Genomic DNA, 21,398 nt, shown 5'->3' on the forward strand with positions numbered 1-21,398 from the left:
GAATAAAAAAAGATGGGGATTTTAAATATTTTTGGGTATTATTTTTGGTAGTGAAGACACCTAACAAACAATTTAATAAAAATATCCCAAAAATATTATCATCATCATCATCGTCGTCGTCGTCCTCGTCATCACCATCACCATCATCATCATCATCATTACGAGTGGTCTAATGAAAGAGCGCCGCCCGGAGAGCCGCGTCATACAAAAAGACGTTAAAAGATGGTACTTGTTGTTACCCTGTCTGGCAAGGACTGGTCGGCTCGGAGTCAGTATACTGTGTCTGAGTGGGGTATTCATGTTAAACTGCGGCATGGTATCTCAGTGTGCTAGCACTATAAATCGGCATCAGTCCGGACTAGTACAAGCAGCCACACACACATACACGTGCATGCACGTCGCTATATAAGTGCAATAATCTTGGACGCGACGTTAAACCCCATTTCACCTCACCTCATATCATCATTACGATACATTATTTAAATACATTAGATTTCATTTACATTCAAATTCAAACCAAATTCATGTTATCTATCGGATTTAGTATTCCATTCGTTTCGCAAATCTAGATAAACACCATTAACTTACAAGTGGAAAAGAGCAACATTAAACATGCGATAAATCGTTCGCTGATGCTTTCATTGAAATGCCAGAGACTGTTTTGGAAACAGCCTCTTTTGAAAAAAATGGTTGGTGTAAATTATCCTCTAAATTAAAATCATTTCATGAATATTCATTGGCGTTTCAGCGCTGTCGGGTAACTGACAGCATTTAATGGTCAAGCCCAGGAAAACCAAGCCAGCGACAATGTGACGTTAATTTCCTCATATATTTAACGATCAAATCTATTTTGAAAATATCCAAGGTCTTGCGGTTTTTATTAGTCTGAGATGTTTCGTACGGGGAAAAAGACTTTATTGACTTGAAGTCCCCAATAAAACGCAAATCGCATTTCCACGTAACGCAATAAACACGAAAAACAGCCAGGTCAGATCAATCGATGGTGAAATCTAGCCAAGCTTCAAAATCTCCAAAAATACCCAAAAAAGGCTTTCAAGTGACATGTAAAACCGCCTGGAATGCAAAAACAGTCACGTCAGTTATATAAATTGCTCAGTATTTTCTTATTTTAACTTTGATGATTCAGATACATTTTGTTAACCGAGGTATTTTGAGCAAGGAAATTATCTCAGCTTTTCAAATATGACGGAGCAGCACTTGTGATCTAATCTAAATACAGAGCTAACATGCCATTTCTGGATATCATCAATCATAATTATTTGAAAATATTTACATTGATAACCGAATTAGACATACAAAGAACCGGGGAGGGCTATGACTGTCGTCTATCACAGGCATGAAGGGTAGACGTAACCAAACTTCAAAAAGAACAAAAAGGATTTTTCAAACTAATTGTATTGTAGAAGCTGATTTTTTTTAAACTCCTGTCACAGTCAGACTCCCCAGTGAATACTAACCTCATTGGATTGTTAATTAGTATCAACATGATTGACACTTTTTTAAATTGACAAGCGAGACGTTAAAGAAATTTCTTAAGTGTCATTACACTCCAGTGAACACTTTCCACTTTGGCATTGGTAAAAAAAACACTTTTGAAAGGACTTGCGTTTTATAAACTAATGACTACAATAATCGATTGCTGCTGCGTAGAGTCGACAAACTATGTTATAAGGATGTAGTTCAACTTATATAAATATACGATGGCAAATTAAATGGAAATTTGCCAAAAAGGTTTTTGAGAGCTGCGGATTACAGTCGGGCGAAATTGACCAATTATTTGTTTGTTGTTTTTGTTAGAGTAATCTAAACGTCCTTCAGTATCTATTACCACTTCCAAAATAGAAAGAAGCTTAACTTAAAAAGCGAATATCTGTGTATAATTATTACTCTTACGGTTTAGGATAAGACGTTTATCGCTTTGGTGAAACCCACGAGCACGGGTAAGGTGGTGACAAACCTTGAAACATAATCGGGGCTAATCGGATTTCGAACCCACGATTTGCATGGAAATGTACGCTCGGATTAGGTCAGTCGTACATATAACTTTAAACTATAGCCAAAACACCTGGGTAGGTCGGCCATTTTCTTAATACGCGACTCATTATTTCTGTTTTGCAGCTACAAAAAATGCAGTTTTGAATCACTTCTACAAATACCCGTCGTCATGACAGACATGCGCCTAGAGTTATCCCCCCTGTCGTGTATGATAACAAGCTCCTTCCCAGCGCGTGACACCTTCGTTACACTCTCGGTAAAGAGAGCTCCGCGAACGGGCTATCGCTGTGAGGAGCTTGGTATGACAACAGGACATTTTTTGTGTGTGTGAGACGATGGTTTACCTCTTCACGCGCACTTAAGTAAACAACCAATATCATGGTGGGGACAATAAGAATGGAAAAACACATTCTACCACTAGGCCACCAAAATAAAAGAAGTGGTGGGAAGCGTGTGTTGCGTGCAAAGCCATTAACGAATTACGGCGACCTTGACCTTTTCTTTATGAACTGGACCTGCACGATTTCATGCACGACGTTGATGTATTGTACAAAACAATGCTTGTACAACCAACAGTCCCTAAAACGTGTTGAAAATTCATCACCAAGGAATGTTAAATGTTAATACATTTTGAGGGTTGTACTCAAAACTAGTATCCTCTAATTTATCGCTACAATACATCCGCCATGTAGTGGTATTTATGACATTATAAATACGAGCAATGCTCCTTAACTCATTCAATGTCATTCTTCGCACAACAATGGTGTGTGTGTGTGTGTGTGTGTGTGTGTGTGTGTGTGGGGGGGGGGGGGGGGTGATGGGTCGGTGGTTGGGGGATAGCTATGACAGTTTGCGCTTAGACGGAACCCAGTCGCAACAATGGCCACGAGAGGGGCACGAGTCGCTATTCGGCTTGTCCCGGAATAACACGAATTGGTCACGAATGGAATAGCTGGACCTTTCAATCAAAAACACTAAAAACACTTATAATCATACGTAGGAACAATTGAACAACATTTGTGTCTGATTACGACGTAAAAGTAATGACAATAAAATGAAGGTCAAAAGGAAGGATACAGTTGAAGATTACTCCGTTGAAAACAGGCGCGAAAAACTCCAAACTTACCGCCCAAATCTATGATACCTCCATCAAATATATCACCATTAAGAAACCATTTTTTCTTTGTCTCATTTTTACCCACCATCAAACATCGGTGTACACTTTAGCCCGGAAGTTTTTTTTAAGAAGATACACATTTATAGATAACACACTGAAATATTACTCACTGCGGTGTAACACTACATTCATACGCCAGCTCATAAAATGACTGACCTTAAACTTTGATGAACTGATTCAAACAATATTTAAATATGATCCATCAATATCATCTTCCGTTGGTAATTATCTTTCCACAATGGAACAAAATGTGAAAATATGATCTTTCGAAGAGTAACCTTTCAAACTCCTGTTAGCGTTATCCCTCGTGTTGGGCCGCTCTGTTGTTATTTCTGTTAATAAATCTAACATGTTCGTGAGCTGACAAATTGTATTAGAGTAAGTCTCCTACAACATCAGTACCAGGTCAAGCTTGGCATTGTATCTTAAAATATATCACCTTGACTGTCTGATGATAATGGGCGCGTGGCCGATTACCCGAGTCATCCCTTGATGTTTCAGTAAGCCTTGTATAGTCATTAGGCTTCGATTAGGGTCTAATGTGCCCCAAATGAACGACGTTTGATACAGACTGCGTGTTCTCCATTACTGTTGGTGGAACGACCAAACAGCATAGGATCTCAAGTCAGCGACGTTACTCTTATTAGAACTATGTTTACTTATAATGCAACTATGTTCACTGTAAACAAATATGCCCACTGCTAATACAACTATGTTCACTGCTAATACAACTTTGTTCACTTCTAATATAACTATGTTCACTGCTTATACAATTATGTTCACTGCTAATACAACTATGTTCACTGCTAATACAACTTTGTTCACTTCTAATATAACTATGTTCACTGCTAATACAACTATGTTCACTGCTAATACAACTTTGTTCACTTCTAATACAACTTTGTTCACTTCTAATGCAACTATGTTCACTGCTAATACAATTATGTTCACTGCTAAACCAACTGTGTTTACTTTCTAAAACAACTATGTTCACTGCTAATACAAATATGTTCACTTCTAATACAATTATGTTCACGGCTAAATCAACTGTGTTTACTTTCTAATACAATTATGTTCACAGCTAAACCAACTGTGTTTACTTTCTAATACAACTATGTTTACTGCTAATACAACTATGTTCACTGCCAATGCAACTGTGTTCATTTCTAATACAACTATGTTCATTGCTAATACAAATATGTTCACTTCTAATACAATTATGTTTACTGCTAAACCAACTGTGTTTACTTTCTAATACAACTTTGTTCATTGCTAATACAAATATGTTCACTTCTAATACAATTATGTTCACTTCTAAACCAACTGTGTTTACTTTCTAATACAACTGTGTTCATTGCTAATACAAATATGTTCACTTCTAATACAATTATGTTTACTGCTAAACCAATTGTGTTTACTTTCTAATACAACTATGTTCATTGCTAATACAGATATGTTCACTTCTAATACAATTATGTTCACTGCTAAACCAACTGTGTTTACTTTCTAATACAACTATGTTCACTGCTATTACAACTATGTTACCTTCTGATACAACTATGTTCACTGCTAATACAAATATGTTCACTTCTAATACAATTATGTTCACTGCTAAACCAACTGTGATCACTTTCTTATACAACTATGTTCCCTGCTAATACAACTATGTTCACTGCTAATACAAATATGTTCACTTCTAGTACAACTATGTGCATACAATTATTTTCATTTGTTATACAACTCTCTTCACTGTAAATACAACTATCTTTACTGAAAATACAGCTTTGTTCACTGCCAATAAAATCTTATTCACAACTGTAACAACCATATTCATTGCTAGTATAGCCATATTTACTAGCTGTTCAACTATATTCACTGCTAATTTTACCATGTTCACCGCTAATTCATCCATATTTATTGCCATTTCAACCAAATTCACAGCTAATTCAACCAAGTTCACAGCTAATTCAAACCTTTTCGTTTTTAATACATCCATGTCAGCAGCTAACATAACCTCTTTTGTAGATGTTAAAAAACATGATTTAGGACAATACACGGGGCGGACGGGTAGCTAAGTGGACAAAGCGTTCACTCGTCACGCCGAAGATGTGGGTTCGATTCCCCACATGGGCACAATGTGTGAAGCCCATTCCTGGTGTCCCCTGTCGTGATATTGCTGGAATATTGCTAAAAGCGGCGCAAAGCTATATTCACTCACTAGTACAATACACTGTGATCATAAGCTTAGCATATCTTCTTGTTGGCGTGTAATCATCACAAGGTCCCTACTCAATACGTGGTACCTACTTGATCAGCCTACTTCTAAACTGTCTATCCTGCATCATATCATCATCACCATAAGATGCCTTACCAAAAATAAAAACCATGCCGTCTCGGCGTGGAGGTGCGGTGGGATAGCCTAGTGGTTAAAGCGTTCGCTCGCCATGTTGAAGACCCGGGTTCGATTTTCCGCATGGGTACAATGTGTGAAGCCCATTTCACGTGTCCCCCGCCGTTATATTCTTGAAATATTGCTTATAACCGCGTTAAACCCTACTCACTTACTCACTCGCTCAATCAATCAATCATCTGCGTGGAAATCATGACCACGAAATCAATCTGATATTAAGCACTACACACTTCTGAGATTTCATCACTTTAAAAGGGCTTCTCTCCCACAGTAAGGTGACACACTGTAATATAACTGAAATACTGTTCAAAGCGCGTTTATCCCAACAAACTCACTCACTTATTCATTCCCAAACATGAAAATTAATAATCATAAATTTGCTGCTTGATAATTTCCCCATATATGTACAGGGTGTAAATGAAAACGACAAATGAATGATCGTGTGTTGTCTTTCAATCAAAGAACAAGTGCTTCTGCAACTGGTATAACTTTCATCGATGTATCTCAAAGGCATCATTTTAAATCGAAAATTTCGAGAAATAAAAATAACGATTGCCAGCAGCGACATTGGGCGTCGCCAATATTATAACATCCCGTTACCGATGACAAGTAACGGCATCAACATCTCGTCACTTTTGGCCACCCACTCGCGTTGACATCGCCAGAATGCATGATCGCTGAAGTCCTTGAAACACAAATAGCCTTTGGCATTCACAGTTTCGTGAGAAAGAAGATGGCATGATTTGTAACACGCTGGTTATTTTCTAATTCTGTAAACAATCAGAAAAAAACACATCCTGCTACCATATAAGGACATGTTTTTTCAAGAGCTCAAGAACGGTACTTTGGCAGTTATTTTTCTCCCGACATTCATGTCGACAAGGTCTCTCTATTCAGGTTCCAAGGTTTCAATTTTGCGCCGTCTTCTTCAGTAATTGACAAATTAAGATAAAACATTCTTGGATAACGGGAGATATTTAGATTAATAGCTGCGGTCCAAATTGGGATGTCAAAAGAGGACTCCACCGACACAATGCTTTCTTTGCGTTAAGCCCGCCTTCTTTCTTCTTGATAGATGCCCCGCCATTGAAAGATATCCGTGGAAAAAGATTAACATCCAGTCCTCTGTTTCTGTGCTGTGTTTCTGAGACTTCCCACATTGTCATCGCCAATAGCCTGTCCGATTGGCAACGCGAGAGTGAACGAAACCTGCCCTAGGGGAAATGGTTACTATCGCTATATTACAAATGAATTAAACAAACAATACACATGACGAAAGTGACGAAAATCCTGCAACCCAGAGCTTTTGAAATGGTTATCAGGACAGAAAATCGAACATTGGCCGCGATTATTTGCCAAGAGACTACAATCTCCATGTCCCTCTATCAGGCATTATGGTTTTGACACCATGCCATCCTTTACGTTAATCAAAAGGGGGACACTCCCTGTAGACTGGAACATTCCTTCTAATGTCCAGCATCCGACTTATTTTACCAATTTATAAAAAGGACAAAGGCAAGGCACTTTAATTCTAAAGACTATAACATTCTGTCATTAGGTTTGAAGTTCGGAAGGATGGAACATTTAACAAGCTCTGGCCTTTATGCTCCTCCTGGGGCGCAAGGCAACACGTGGGCAAGGCTACCTACGAAAGGTTGTTATAACGTCCCCGAAGGGGGAATGTATCCCCCGACCTTAGAGATGCTGTGTATTCCATCATTGCCTGGTGCCTCAGGATTTATAAGGACGCTGGAATAACACTATGATGATGACCCAGATAATATTGTTAAGCTTGAGACTCGATATCTTTGCAATATGAGCTATAGGATGTATTAGGGACAAAGTTGACGACAACTGAATTTCGCCGAAATAGCGGAGGCAGTGAATGCAAAGACACCTGATTATTGGAGGTCTGGGAATAGTCACAGGACTGAGGCAGTATGATTATATGATCGTGTGTGCTTGCAACGTTTGGTATTTTCTTTCTTATTAAGACACAGTGCAGTTTGCTGGAGATTAAATTTATGAATAATCAAATAGATTACCCATGTTTAACAATCTCGACAAAAACACGATAAACCAAACGATTGCTTACATTTACAGCATCCGAGTTCATGATTGATGTGAGGGGGGCGATTATCGATCTTATCACTTTTTTACAAGAAATAATTGTAAGCCGTTACACTTCTTCTTGACACATTTCTAAAATACCATTTCTTGTAGACTCAATAACATTGGACACGTCTACTTTCCCTACATGACTCCTTGCTGATTGAAGAGACAGACATTAACCAGACCGGTCTCCTTGTGAGAGTGGAAACAAGAAGCATATCCTATTGATAACAGGTGGTGTCACCACTGATTTTCAGTGATCCATTCGTATAATTGCCACCGCTATTTTGACGTTACGCCCAATACAACGTTTCGGAGACATTCTCTGGGATTTATTTACACGAACTGGGGTGCGGGTACAAAATATACCAACTCTGAAAATATCATAATATTTTCAATAACTTGGTTCATATACACTGATGCAGATATTTGTAATCACTGACATGATGGCTCCTATGACGTTCCCGTCGTTGATGGGTCCATAAAAAGCATGACGCTTGTATCATTCCCACGGTCCGTCAAGATGGCGGCTAGACAAAGAAGCTGTCTTACTAAGCTCTCAATTTTCTAAGGGCTCAACGTGCTCATAATGAAACTACTAAACATTCAGCCTTCGGGCAAATAATAGTGACAGTCATTATTAATAAACACTACCAAGGACAATGCGAGTAACGACCGCCGCTCAAAATAAACACGGAACGACCTTGCCCTTGCAGTACTGCATCAATCCAATTTCAAGATGGGTTTTCAACGGTAAACAAAAATGTAATCAGCTCAGTCCACGGGAATATTCCTTGTGATAAAATAGTTCCTCGATTGTTATCCCTGCATTCTGTGTGCCGTTTGACTTGGGCACTGTTTGTGTGTTTGTTTGTTGTTTAACACCGCACTAAGCAATATTCTAGATGTCTGTAAATAATGGTGTCTGTACCAGACAAAACAGTGGTTGATATTATGAGCGTGTTGTGTCACCGTGTTGGCAACCCGATCCATTTAGTCTCGTCTCACGACAAACATATAATACTAGGGACCTATACAAACTCGGAATTCCTACAGGGATCTTGTAAATTAATCTGTGGTGTTATCTATATGATTTGAATTAATATAACAAAACACTTACTTCTTGTCTTGCGTTGTGAAAAAAACGAGATTTTGAAATAAGAATCTCGTATTTATGCTTCACAGTCAGATTATAAACACAGAATTGCGATAAATAAAGGAGTTTCTAGATCTAGAACCGTTCGTACATGACCTAATGAGGACGCTGATCCGGGTAAGAATTGATGTTCACCATGCATACTTTGGAAAAGGCGACCATGCTTGCCGCAAAAGGCGACTATGTTTGTCGTAAGAGGCGACTAACGGGATCGGGTGGTCAGTCTCACTGACTTGGTTGATGCATGTCATCGCATCCCAATTGCGTAGATCGATGCTCATGATGTGAATCACTGGATTGTCTGGTCCAGACTCGATTATTTACACACCGCCGTCATATAGTTTGAATATTGCTGAGTACGGCGTAAACAACAACAAAAAAAACCCCCAAAAAACTAATGTCTCTTGTCGTGGACTTCAAACCAGAAATAGTGATCATCAATGCAAAATTGAATATGTGTCCATTTGTTACCCGTCCACTCCAACAATAGGCCAACGCCTGTCTTGTAAAACATCCTTACATCCAAACCACCACTAGAAGCAAATGATACTTACTTTCAGAGCATTATCTATTGGAATATAGAGCACTGTGCCCATTAAGTCTCTTTCACAGATAACAACGTGACGAAAAACGAATATGATAGGTTATAGTTCCTATTGACCCTGTAATTTACCACATTATGCTTGGATAAGGACATCTGGTAGAACTCCATCGACTGGTATTCAGATAGCGAGACTAAAACATGTTATCGTGGGCTAGAGATTGATAAATAGACAATTTGCTGCACCTGAATGGCCCCAACGACTATCTATTGGGAAGCCGGTGAGTGTGAACGCTCATTGATTTTCGCTGTTTATTTTTATGCAGATTTTCTGGCAGATGCATAGGTTATCGGATTTAGAGAATGTTTTTCAGTCAGCTCTGTATATTTGTATTAAAGTGCTCTCGAGCGGGCAGTCTTGGGACGGCATAATGATTATCTCTATCTTTAGAAATAAAGCCAATTGTCTTTTAGACAAGCGGCAGGACAGCATTGATCTTGCGCGAGTTAAGTTCTGGGACAATTGCATGGAAGTGTTACAATATAAAGTAAAGTCATAACGGTCGGTGAGGTGAAATGGGTTTTAACGTCGCGTCCAAGATTATTGCACTTACATAGCGACGTGCATGTACGTGTGTGTGTGTGTGTGTGTGTGTGTGTGTGTGTGTGTGTGTGTGTGTGGCTGCTGGTACTAGTCCGGACTGATGCCGATTTATAGTGCTAGCACACTGAGATACCATGCCACAGTTCAACATGAATACCCCACTCAGACACAGTATACTGACTCCGAGTCGACCAGTCCTTTTTTTAGCCCCTTAATGCCGAGCGCCAGGCAGGGTAACAACAAGTACCATGTTTTAACGTCTTTTGGTATGATGCGGCCGGGGATCGAACCCCGGATCTTCCCCTCTCCGGGCGGACGCTCTACCACTAGACCACGGAGGCGGTCTCATAACGGTCGACGAGCAGAGGACGTAGTTAGATGTGTTGAGATGGGCTGGTTATGAAGTTCTCAACTGTCCGAGATCATGCTCAAAGCATTATGCCAGTCAGTGGATCAGCGTGCCCTCGAATTGTATCCTCATCTCCCTGAGGAGTTTACAACCCAAGCTGCCTGTGAGTCGCTGGAAGGTTTACAACCCCACCGCCATCTCATCCTACCGGGTACCCATTCACTGCTGGGTGCACAGAGCCATATCTCGAACAAAGTCACTTGCCTAAGGAAACAGAACCCCCAGAAACTCTCAGGAGCCAAGCTGCCAAACACGGGCACCCATCCAAGGACTCTCTAGGGGCGGTCGGGTAGCCTAGTGGTTAAAGCGTTCGCTCGTCACGCCGAAGACCCTGGTTCGATTCCCAAAATGGGTACAATGTGTGAAGCCCCTTTCTGGTGTCTCCCCTCCCCCCCCCCCCCCCCCCCCGTGATATTGCTGGAATATTGGTAAAAGCGGCGTAAAACCATACTCACTCACTCCAAGGACTCTCCGTGACGCACGTTACTTAAGTTCACCTGATGCGTTATCTGTGCGCGGTACACAGCACCACATACCAACACATATCGAATAAGCGATGATTCCTTTGTTGAATGAGTGATGTGTCATTTTTTTAATGCGCGATGTGTCATTTGTTGAATGCGCAATGTGTCATCTGTTAAATGAGTGATGTGTCACTTGTTGAATGAGCGATGTGTCATCTGTTGAATGAGCGATGTGTCATCTGTTAAATGAGCGATGTTTCATTTTTCCAATGCGCGATGTGTCATCTGTTGAATGAGCGATGTGTCATCCGTTGAATGCTAAATGTGTCATATGTTGAATGAGCCACGTATCATCTGTTGAATGAGCGATGTGTCATCTGTTGAATCAGCAATGTGTCACCCGTTGAATGCGAAATGTTTCATGTGTTGAATGAGCAATGTGCCAACTTATAAATGACTGACTCAAGAGGAAGAACACTTGATCAGACCATGCACTCCCCGGTATGTAGATGACATTAAAACATTAACACGCACCTCGTGTGTATGTACGTTCTACGGGGGTTTTACCAAAGGTGTATTGAATGATTATTCACGCAGTAAGTCATATGTCTTATATAACCATGCGACACCTCCAATTACTTGCATTGATAGCGTCAACTTGTAGAAATAGCACATATCTGAAAACACCTTACCCACAGGGGTAATAGTTTTTAAGAGTTGCGTATGTTGTAATGCAATATTTTCGTGCTCACGACTCACATTGTCTTAAAATATCTTCATAATTGACATTCCCTACTTGGTTTTAATAAAGTATGATATTGTAAACAACAATACTAAAAATCAATATAAACCTTTGCTGACCAAAAATGTACAAATGAAAGTACATCTAGTCGAATAGCGGTGATACTTTTTATATTATTATTATTATTATTATTATTGTTATTATTATTATTATTATTATTATTATTATTATTATTATTATTACCATAGAACACTACACACAGAGCATTGATAATGATGATGATGATAATAATAATAATAATAATAATCATCATCATCATTATTGATGATGACGATGATGACGATGATGATGATGATGATGATGATGATGATGATGATGGAAGACACAACTGCCACTTTGCATCAACGTCAGTGGCCACACATTATGATACCGAGCATAACATGATCCTAGTTCGCAATCGAAGTTACTAATGAAGATTTAGGTATCATTCCACCACAACAAAACAGACCGATTCTCCGCCCCAGCACAATGTCACCGTGTTCAGTAACACGACGTACATGTCGCAGTTCAGTGGATGACAACGGATGGCAGGAATCACAGATAGCGCTTGTTTGTTGCGTCTATTGATTAATCAGGCAGTGAGATTTGTCCTGCATCGCGATGCCGCTCCCCTATAGCCGTAAACAACTAACGACGTCTGCAACAATTAGGCACGATGCTGCCATCGTCACCGCTGCCATATTCATCCCACTGACCTACATACGGCTACAAAGATGATTTGTCCAAATGACACTCTGCACGACAGTGCATTCAATATTCGGCTATGCATGAATATGCATGAAGTTACACATATAGCTAGTAGATAACGACTCTGTAATCAAATGACGTAGAGTGAAAGCAAATTAAAGGCGTGATGTATTTGTATTATATTGTTATGAAATATTGTGTTTATGAGCGTTTCGGATAATACATCGCCGGCTTGCTCGCTCATTGGTTGATGCTGTAACGTAAAGAAGAATGTTATTCCACTGAAATCGGCGCCTATTTGAACTGCTTTCAAATGGACACAAAATGATTAATGAAAATCGACATCCCCATCGATAAATTGTCGTAATTCGTTGTCTACATTACTCAACATTAAATATCTCGTTACGTCCCATTTATCGCAGAATACCGAGATGTACCGATTACTAATTGTCGTCTGCTTTCATGATAGTAATCTCCAGTTTCGTCAACACGTCGAGGAGAGGCGGTGAAAGGCACAGGGCAGTTCCGATGGGAATCAATAGCCAGCATGATGGGAGCATCCATCTCGCGATACCAGGAGCAGACGACAGAATTTATGGCATCTGATTTCTGAGACGGGCTTGTTCAATTTGGGAAGACAGGTCCATCGCGTTGACCTCTCCTATCTCAAGACAACGATATTAATCTATCTTGGGCAGTTAGTGTGTGAACGTCCTGTGCTCGATTTGACCATTGGCCGACTTCATTCATTGTCACCCGGCTGCAGTGACCGCCATTTCGGGGAATGGTATTGTACGCCTAGATGTCTCCTACTGGACGGGAAATGATTCTTATTGGATATATTTGAAGGATGTTGGTCCAACGGAGCATTATCTTTGATTGCGGGAGCGGTAAACGACGACGGTTCATGGAATAAAGAGTGTCCTTATATCCAGGAAGAGCTAATCGAAACAATTCAATAGACAGAAGTAAATAACCAACTTATCAAAGTCAGCTACTTTAAGATGGTATACGGCCGATGTTACTGTGCGTTCAAACAATAAATCTTCCACGCTATTACTACAGTTCTGAGATAAAAGCCACTGAAATAAAGAGTATTGTGAAGAGGAGAACGAAAATAGGACTCGTTTCAAACCGCGGAAAGGTCAGGAGTCGATGTAACTGTTTGAGACGAGTCAAAAGTCACATCCATCTGACTCTCGTTGATAGATATCTGTACAATGTTACAAGATTCAGTTAATGTGCGGATGACAGATGTAAAACTCTACATACAGATGAGCTGTAGAGCTCTTCATACAGATGACCTGTTAGAAGACTACATACAGATGACCTGTAGAACACTACATGCAGATGACCTGTAGAATACTACATACAGATGACCTGTAGAATACTTCATACAGATGACCTGTAGAACACTACATACAGATGACCTGTAGAATACTACATACAGATGACCTGTAGAACGCTACGTACAGCTGACCTGTAGAACACTACATACAGATATCCTGTAGAATACTACATACAGATGACCTGTAGAACGCTACATACAGCTGACCTGTAGAATACTACATACAGCTGACCTGTAGAACACTGCATACAGATGACCTGTAGAATATTACATACAGATGACCTGTAGAACACTACATACAGATGACCTGTAGAACACTGCATACAGGTGACCTGTAGAACACTACATACAGATAAACTGTAGAATACTACATACAGATGACCTGTAGAACACTACATACGGATGACCTGTAGAACACTGAAAACGGATGACCTGTAGAACACTACATAAAGATAACCTGTAGTACACTACATACAGATGACCTGTAGAACACTGCATACAGATGACCTGTAGAATACTACATGCAGATGACCTGTAAAACACTACATACAGATGACCCGTAGAACATCACATACAGATGACCCGTAGAACACTACATACAGATGACCTGTAGAACACTACATACGGATGACCTGTAGAACACTGAATACGGATGACCTGTAGAACACTACATAAAGATAACCTGTAGTACACTACATACAGATGACCTGTAGAACACTGCATACAGATGACCTGTAGAACACTACATACAGAGGGCCCATAGAAGTCTACAGAAAATGTTTACCAGACATCTGTATACAGAGAATCAGTAGACGTCTACATACAGAGAATCAGTAAACGCTTACATACAGAGAATCAGTAGACGTCTACATACAGAGAATCAGTAGACGTTTACATACAGAGAATCAGTAGACGTCTACATACAGAGAATCCGGTAGACGTCAACATACAGAGACTCCCGTAGACGTTTACATACAGAGAATCAGTAGACGTCTACATACAGAGAATCAGTAGACGTTTACATACAGAGAATCAGTAGACGTCTACATACAGAGAATCAGTAGACGTTTACATACAGAGAATCAGTAGACGTCTACATACAGAGAATCCCGTAGACGTCAACATACAGAGACTCCCGTAGACGTCACGAACTGGGAGGAAAGTCCGAACTGATGCAGATCGCAGCCGTTTACCACTTTGGTGAAACCCACGAACACGAATATGGTGCTGATAATCCTAGAAACATAAGAAGGGCGAACCGGGATTCGAACCCACAACGACATGTATCTGGCATGCCCAAGGGACGCAAGACGGCGTATTGCAGCGCCTGGGTCAGTTGAAATCCACGGTAAGGCGTTAACAGTCAAATATCATCAACGGGATTGGAGCGGATTCTGGTACGCCTACGGGACGCCACTCTGTGTTGACAACCGCAGCGTCTTTTTCCACTTGGCAGGCTGTTCCTCGTGCCAAATGTCACATCGACTGAATGAACACTGAATGTGACAAGCTGATAGTCTGAAAGAACTTGTGGCCATTAATGTCATCGTCCAGAGGATCAGCACAAAAACACGCAAGGTTTATCGGCGTTTATGCAGCTTTGATGCAGCTATTGGGAGAGTGGCGTAAAGATAAACACTGAAGCAATGCAGTTTGAAAACACACCCACGTAACGGGGACTGATTCAGAACATAGTGACTGTATGACGTCACCAACCCTGGAGGACAAATTGATGTCGACAGCCAAGGGTGCAGGTCACGGTGGTGCTGTGACTGGCGTATCTCGCATAGGGGAGAGGAGCCCCTTGTGCCACGCTATGTATGTGACCATCAACTATATATACGCAGTAACTACAAACAATCGTTAAGCTGTATATATGATATGATCAGTAAAATACACTACCCAATAACTACAGGAAGCAATATTTTTAGAGCTGACGAATGTAACCAAAGCTTTGAAAACATTTAGACCATGAGGTGTTTGTTATTATGCATATGGTGGACAGACTTATGGGTGAGTTAGTTAGTTGGGTTTAACCCTGCTTTAAACAAAATTTCATTTTCTTTGCGTCATGATATTAATCACTGTATTGTCTGGTCCAGATTCGATTATTTACAGACCGCTGTCATATATCTGGGATATTGCTGCGTGCGGCGTTAAACAACAAACCAACCAACCAACAATGCGTTTGGGAAACTTATAACTGCGATCGAGACCACCACAGACTGCAGTGACATATGCATCTCTTCTTATAGTACACGTGACACATTTCCGATTCCCTATCATCATCTCTTAAATAATTTCCCTCAAGAATTCTCGTCTCCCCACTATGACCAATTTCGATGCGCCATGTCGTTTTGATGAGTGAATCCCCGTGGAACGGGCCGCTAATATGCCAACCCAGATTATTAAGTCGGCAGTTCGGAGACAGTCATTTGGGTCCAGAGGCTGGTTGATGCCTCTCCCAATCGTAAATGGAGATGCGCAGTGATGTTGTCTTAAAGGTCGCATCCCTGTATGGACAATAAGTAGGTGGATCTGTAGCATTTTACTATGATCCTTTCTGGTCCAGCTTTGAGTGGTCATCCGTATGAAGGAAAGTCCTACTCATGAACCGCTCTCCGTTGGATGATATTTACTGTCGTTTGTTGACAGCAGATCTGTTGGCTGGGGTAATCGTGATGGAAGCGGCTGTCATATGTGATGTTAAGGATGCTTGCAATCACTGCCACTGTAAGTATTACACAGTCCACACCAGCGGTAAGGCTGACTGCTTCCTGTCCTACTATTATCATTGCAACAACTACTACTACTACTACTACTTCTGCTGTTGCTACAACTGCAACGGCTACTACTACTGATGTTGCTGCTGATACTACTACTGCTACTACTGATGACGATGATACTACTACTACCACTGCTGCTGCAACTACTACATCTACTTCTACTGCTGCTGGCTTGTGATAATACTACTACAGCTACTACTACAGATCTTTGCTGCTGATACTACTACTACTGCTGCTGCCGCGACAACTACTACGGCTACTACTACTACTACTACTACTACTGTTGCTGCTACTACTACTATTGATGATGATGATGATGATGATGATGATGATGATGATACTGCTCCTGCTCCTGATACTGCTACTACTACTGCTACTACTACTAGTACTACAAATTTCTTACAACCGAGACATAACAGACTGAATCTATTTGTTATTATAATAAATAAAAGCGACAACGCCATTTCCATAATCATAAGAAATCTCATCTTAAAGCAGAATCCATTGCACGATTCCGACTATTACACAAGAAACAGCCACAGTACCAGTTAGTACGCTTTTAGGTAAAACATTATTGATATGGCCTTCAGACTGCATCAATATCATCTCGAAACTACCACAACAACATCAAACATGTAATTAACTTGAACATGCCTCTATTGAATAACGCCTATATTTACCAAAGCATGAGCTGCACGCTGTCAATTAGACGACGTTTAAGGAGGAGAATTTATGGATGTCGACTTTTTTATGATGAGGAACACAACGTATCGGAGTACATACTTACTGCTTCATCAGGTGAATATATGCTATGAATCAGGGAACATATATGTACCTGTTAGAACAACTCGAATCCCTGTTTGCCCCGATTATGTTTCTAGGTTTTTCAACACCATACCTGTGCTCGTGTGTTTCGCCGAAGTGGTTAACATCTGAGACCTGCATCACTTCGGGCTTTCCTCCCACATTAAGCTGACACGCCGCGATATAACTGGAATACTGTTAAAAGCGGCGTTAAACCAAACTCACTCACTCATGTAAGAACAACAACGGTGATAGGGTAACAAAGGTGGTAACTTAACAAGAGACGCCAACAATTAATTAGTGCTGATAGGTGATTAGCAATGGACAAATGGAAGTCCACACTTAACAAATAATTAGTGCTGATAGGTGATTAGCAATGGACACATGGAAGTCCACACTTAACAGTTAATTCGTGCTGATAGGTGATTAGCAATGGACACATGGAAGTCCACACTTAACAGTTATTCGTGTTGATAGGTGATTAGCAATGGACAAATGGAAGTCCACACTTAACAGTCAATTCGTGCTGATAGGTATTTAGCAATGGACAAATGGAAGTCCATACCTAACAGTTAATTAGCTCTGATAGGTGATTAGCAATGGACAAATGGAAGTCCAACCTAACAGTTAATTAGCGCTGATAGGTGATTAGCAATTGACAAATGGAAGTCCACACCTAACAGTTAATTTGTGCTGATAGGTGATTAGCAATGGACAAATGGAAGCCACTGATAGACGAAGTATGTATATTTATATGATTACATGGCACTACTATTATCATCATACAAGAGGACCCTTTAAGACGGGAGCACTGCACGTAGAGTGAGTCAGACATACATGTAATACACAAGTCGATACTCCTATCAATACACTCATACACCTGGGACAATGTAAGCACCTCTTACGATATAATTGCATTAAAATAGCCAAAACATCGCATTCAGTAATATGTTTCTAACAAAGCACGACAACTGTTATTTTTGTTTACAAAGTAGCATAATCACATTATACAGAAACTGAAGAAACTTGTAACTGATCCATGGCAATAGACACTTGACTTTCTTTTCAACTATACTGTCGGGCGCAAGAAAGTATACACCCTTACTAATGGTGGCGTAAATGACAGAAACAAGATACGGTTTTCTATTGTGATATATTTGATTCAGTTATCATAGTTGTTTTTTGGACCTCAAGTTTACAGTGTTTCGACGACTGTTTTCAAGCTAGTATCGTTTGTCATTGTTTGGTCAAATCCAATTTTCAAGTGTATGCTTGCGACCATCTGGAGATTCATAGAGTGTTCGTGGTCCTTCCTCATTTTAATCGGTGGTATCTGAGATGCTGGACAAAATGAGATGAATGCGACTGATGTTTGAGATCGATGCTTGAACATTTCTTATATGCTATGGATACAAACAGACAGACCATTTACTGGTTTGGAACCGAAATTCTTCCGTTTGGGTCTCATACCTCAGGATGGAATTTATCCCCTGCAGAATACATATTCGGAGTGGGCAAGCGGTCAAAAGCGCCAGGCTAGCAGGCGCCAGGTGCTGAGATCGTAACTCGGGTTGTGACCGGGTTTTTATTCAGCCTTGGGGCCAACAATGTTTACAGGTCTTTACAGTGTTGTCACTACCCCTAGTGTACAGTACATTCACCCTGTGTACTCAAAACAACCCACTCGTCAAGTGGTATATAGATGACCAGTTAGTGGAAACACGAATACGTACATACACCCGAAACACAAGCGTCAAAGGGTCTGGGGTCACCCTGGACAAGTGACTTAGTTCAAATGTGCCTCTGTTCACACAGCAGGGAATGGGTACCCGATATATGAGGTGGATGCAGGAATGGGTACCCGGTGGGTGTAAAAACCTCTTAGCGCCCGTAGGCAGCTTGGGTTGTATACTTCCCAGGCAGTTGAGAATGCTAACCGGAACTGGATATCTGCGGTATATAAATGAATAATATAATAATTATATTCAGGGGCAGTGTAGTGGCAGAGTGGATTAGCGGCCAAGCCTCAGTCGATGATTAGGGTTCAATTCCCGTTGTTGGAGAATATGCCATGTGACCTACCGTTTTATTGCTGAAATATCGATAATCGATATCGTTGGGATGTCCATACTCGATAACTCACGCATACGCTTAAATAAGCCGTTATATAGAACAACAACTATGTGTTAACCATTTACTTGCGTTAAAAGGTGTCCAGAGAACAAGGAAATGAAATAATATTTTCTTTAAAGATACCCTTGCTGAATATGTCCCCCTTTGTTTACGTGTATGATACACGAAACACTTTCATCATAAAAAACAAACTTCAAAGAATCATAAAAAGCGTGACATTAGTGAGCAAGTGTCCTTAATAAATAATCCATAAATTCGTATTCCAATCTGTGCTTCGATTCACTTTTTGCGTTCACCATCGAGTACCGCTGTCAGTGGGTGCGCCCTTGCAAGGAAACGTTGGGAAAATTGGTACAATTACGTACAAATCAACGGCGACTATACAGGGTTCCACTGCCTGCAGTAATATTCTGCCCCATTAATCATACAATCAACTGCTCGAGTCCAAACCGCCTTGATTAAACACTTCGCAACAGCGAATTGTTGAACTATAAGTCATTGGTTAAAATGGATACCATGAGTTGTCTACAGGGCTGACATGGCCGAAATTATCATCACTACAAAACCCCATTGGCAGTCCTCGTGATATTGAACCAAATTTATCTTTAGTCGCGGAGTACGAACCCTTTCAATAGTTTTGGCACCTATTCAGGATTTGCGTTTGAAAAAAGATATGTTACGTGTTTAGGTTTTAAATAACAATTTACTCTTTTTCGTAGGTTGTGAGAAAAAACTAGACCCGATTAGTAGGAAGGGCCGGTAAGCTATTAATTTTTTCGATGGCAATTATTTTCAATTTACTGTCACATAAATCACGGATGAACATTAAAAATAGAAATCTCACGTCTGAAAGTAAATGTGGATGAAATTACAATGTCGGAATAAATCTTCATGTAGAATATATTTCGCTGTGGTCTGTTGCGACCTTTATAATGCCTACATACGTTGTCTCGTGAAACACTAGTTTACGAGGCAAATGTAACTTGTAACTTGAGGTTCTACAGTAGGTTGTACTTTGTCAAGGATTACAAATTGGTGTTAATTAAGATCGATTGTCGATCTGCAAAAGAAACTTAGTATAGAGTTTGAACAGTTTGCGTCACTTTCTGTTACAGTTCTCACTAGAAGTGTGAAGGCACTTGGGAGAAATTTTCGATTTAAGAAAATACAAAAAAGACCCAAACCCCAAACATACATTCTTTTATGTTATCTAAGGTTGGAATGTGCCAAAACCAGTGTCAGATCTATCAATACTGGACTTCACTCTAAAACCTGAAGACATGTCCATCTTGGACCGGATTCCAAAGCTTAATAAAAACCATACAATGAGAGAGAGATTGCGTGATCTACCAAACGTACCACCAAATCTCTGTCTCAAAGATGAACCATAATCATGAAGAGTGTCAAGAAGGGCTTTCTTTATATTCACAGAAAGTATTTGAGGCAAGTGGAATTAATTACTATGTGTATTTCTCAAAACTTCCAAGGATGTGTTTGAAAGTTTGGTATCTCAGAAAAGAACCAAGTTCGGTTCTGTCAAAACATTTGCTCATTCAATTTCGCACACCACTGTCCCACATAATCAATTGAGGGAAAAACTTAATTCCTTGATCCATGGGGCATTTGTTGCTGAACGTGGTCCCCATAGATATAATTACATACCTATCTTCAGAGGTTCGGGCCAATTTGTCTAAAATGAAGCACATGCCATGTGAAGTTTACTGAGAAGAGAATATGTGAAATGTTCGGCTTCCTCATTAAAAACATATTTTTTTTATATGTAAAATTTGGTGATGAGGCATTAAGGCAAGAAGTATGTATCCCCTTGGGCACTGATAATTATTTTGCTCCCCTTCTTACTGCTCTGTTTCTTTATGCATACGAGTCCGACTGTCTGCTCGGATTGGCAAAGTCAAAACAAGGTAATTTGTCCAAGACGTTTAACTTAA

General features: G+C 40.2%; 1 protein-coding gene across 2 annotated transcripts in view; it reads right to left on the reverse strand.

Annotated features, from left to right (window-relative positions):
* LOC124138168 overlaps positions 1-21,398 on the reverse strand; it is a 79,271-nt gene that overhangs the window by 15,509 nt on the left and 42,364 nt on the right. The window lies entirely within an intron of this gene.

This window comes from Haliotis rufescens, unplaced genomic scaffold (assembly GCF_023055435.1).
Source record: "Haliotis rufescens isolate VD_foot unplaced genomic scaffold, xgHalRufe1.0.p SCAF_6, whole genome shotgun sequence".
NCBI lineage: Eukaryota > Metazoa > Mollusca > Gastropoda > Lepetellida > Haliotidae > Haliotis > Haliotis rufescens.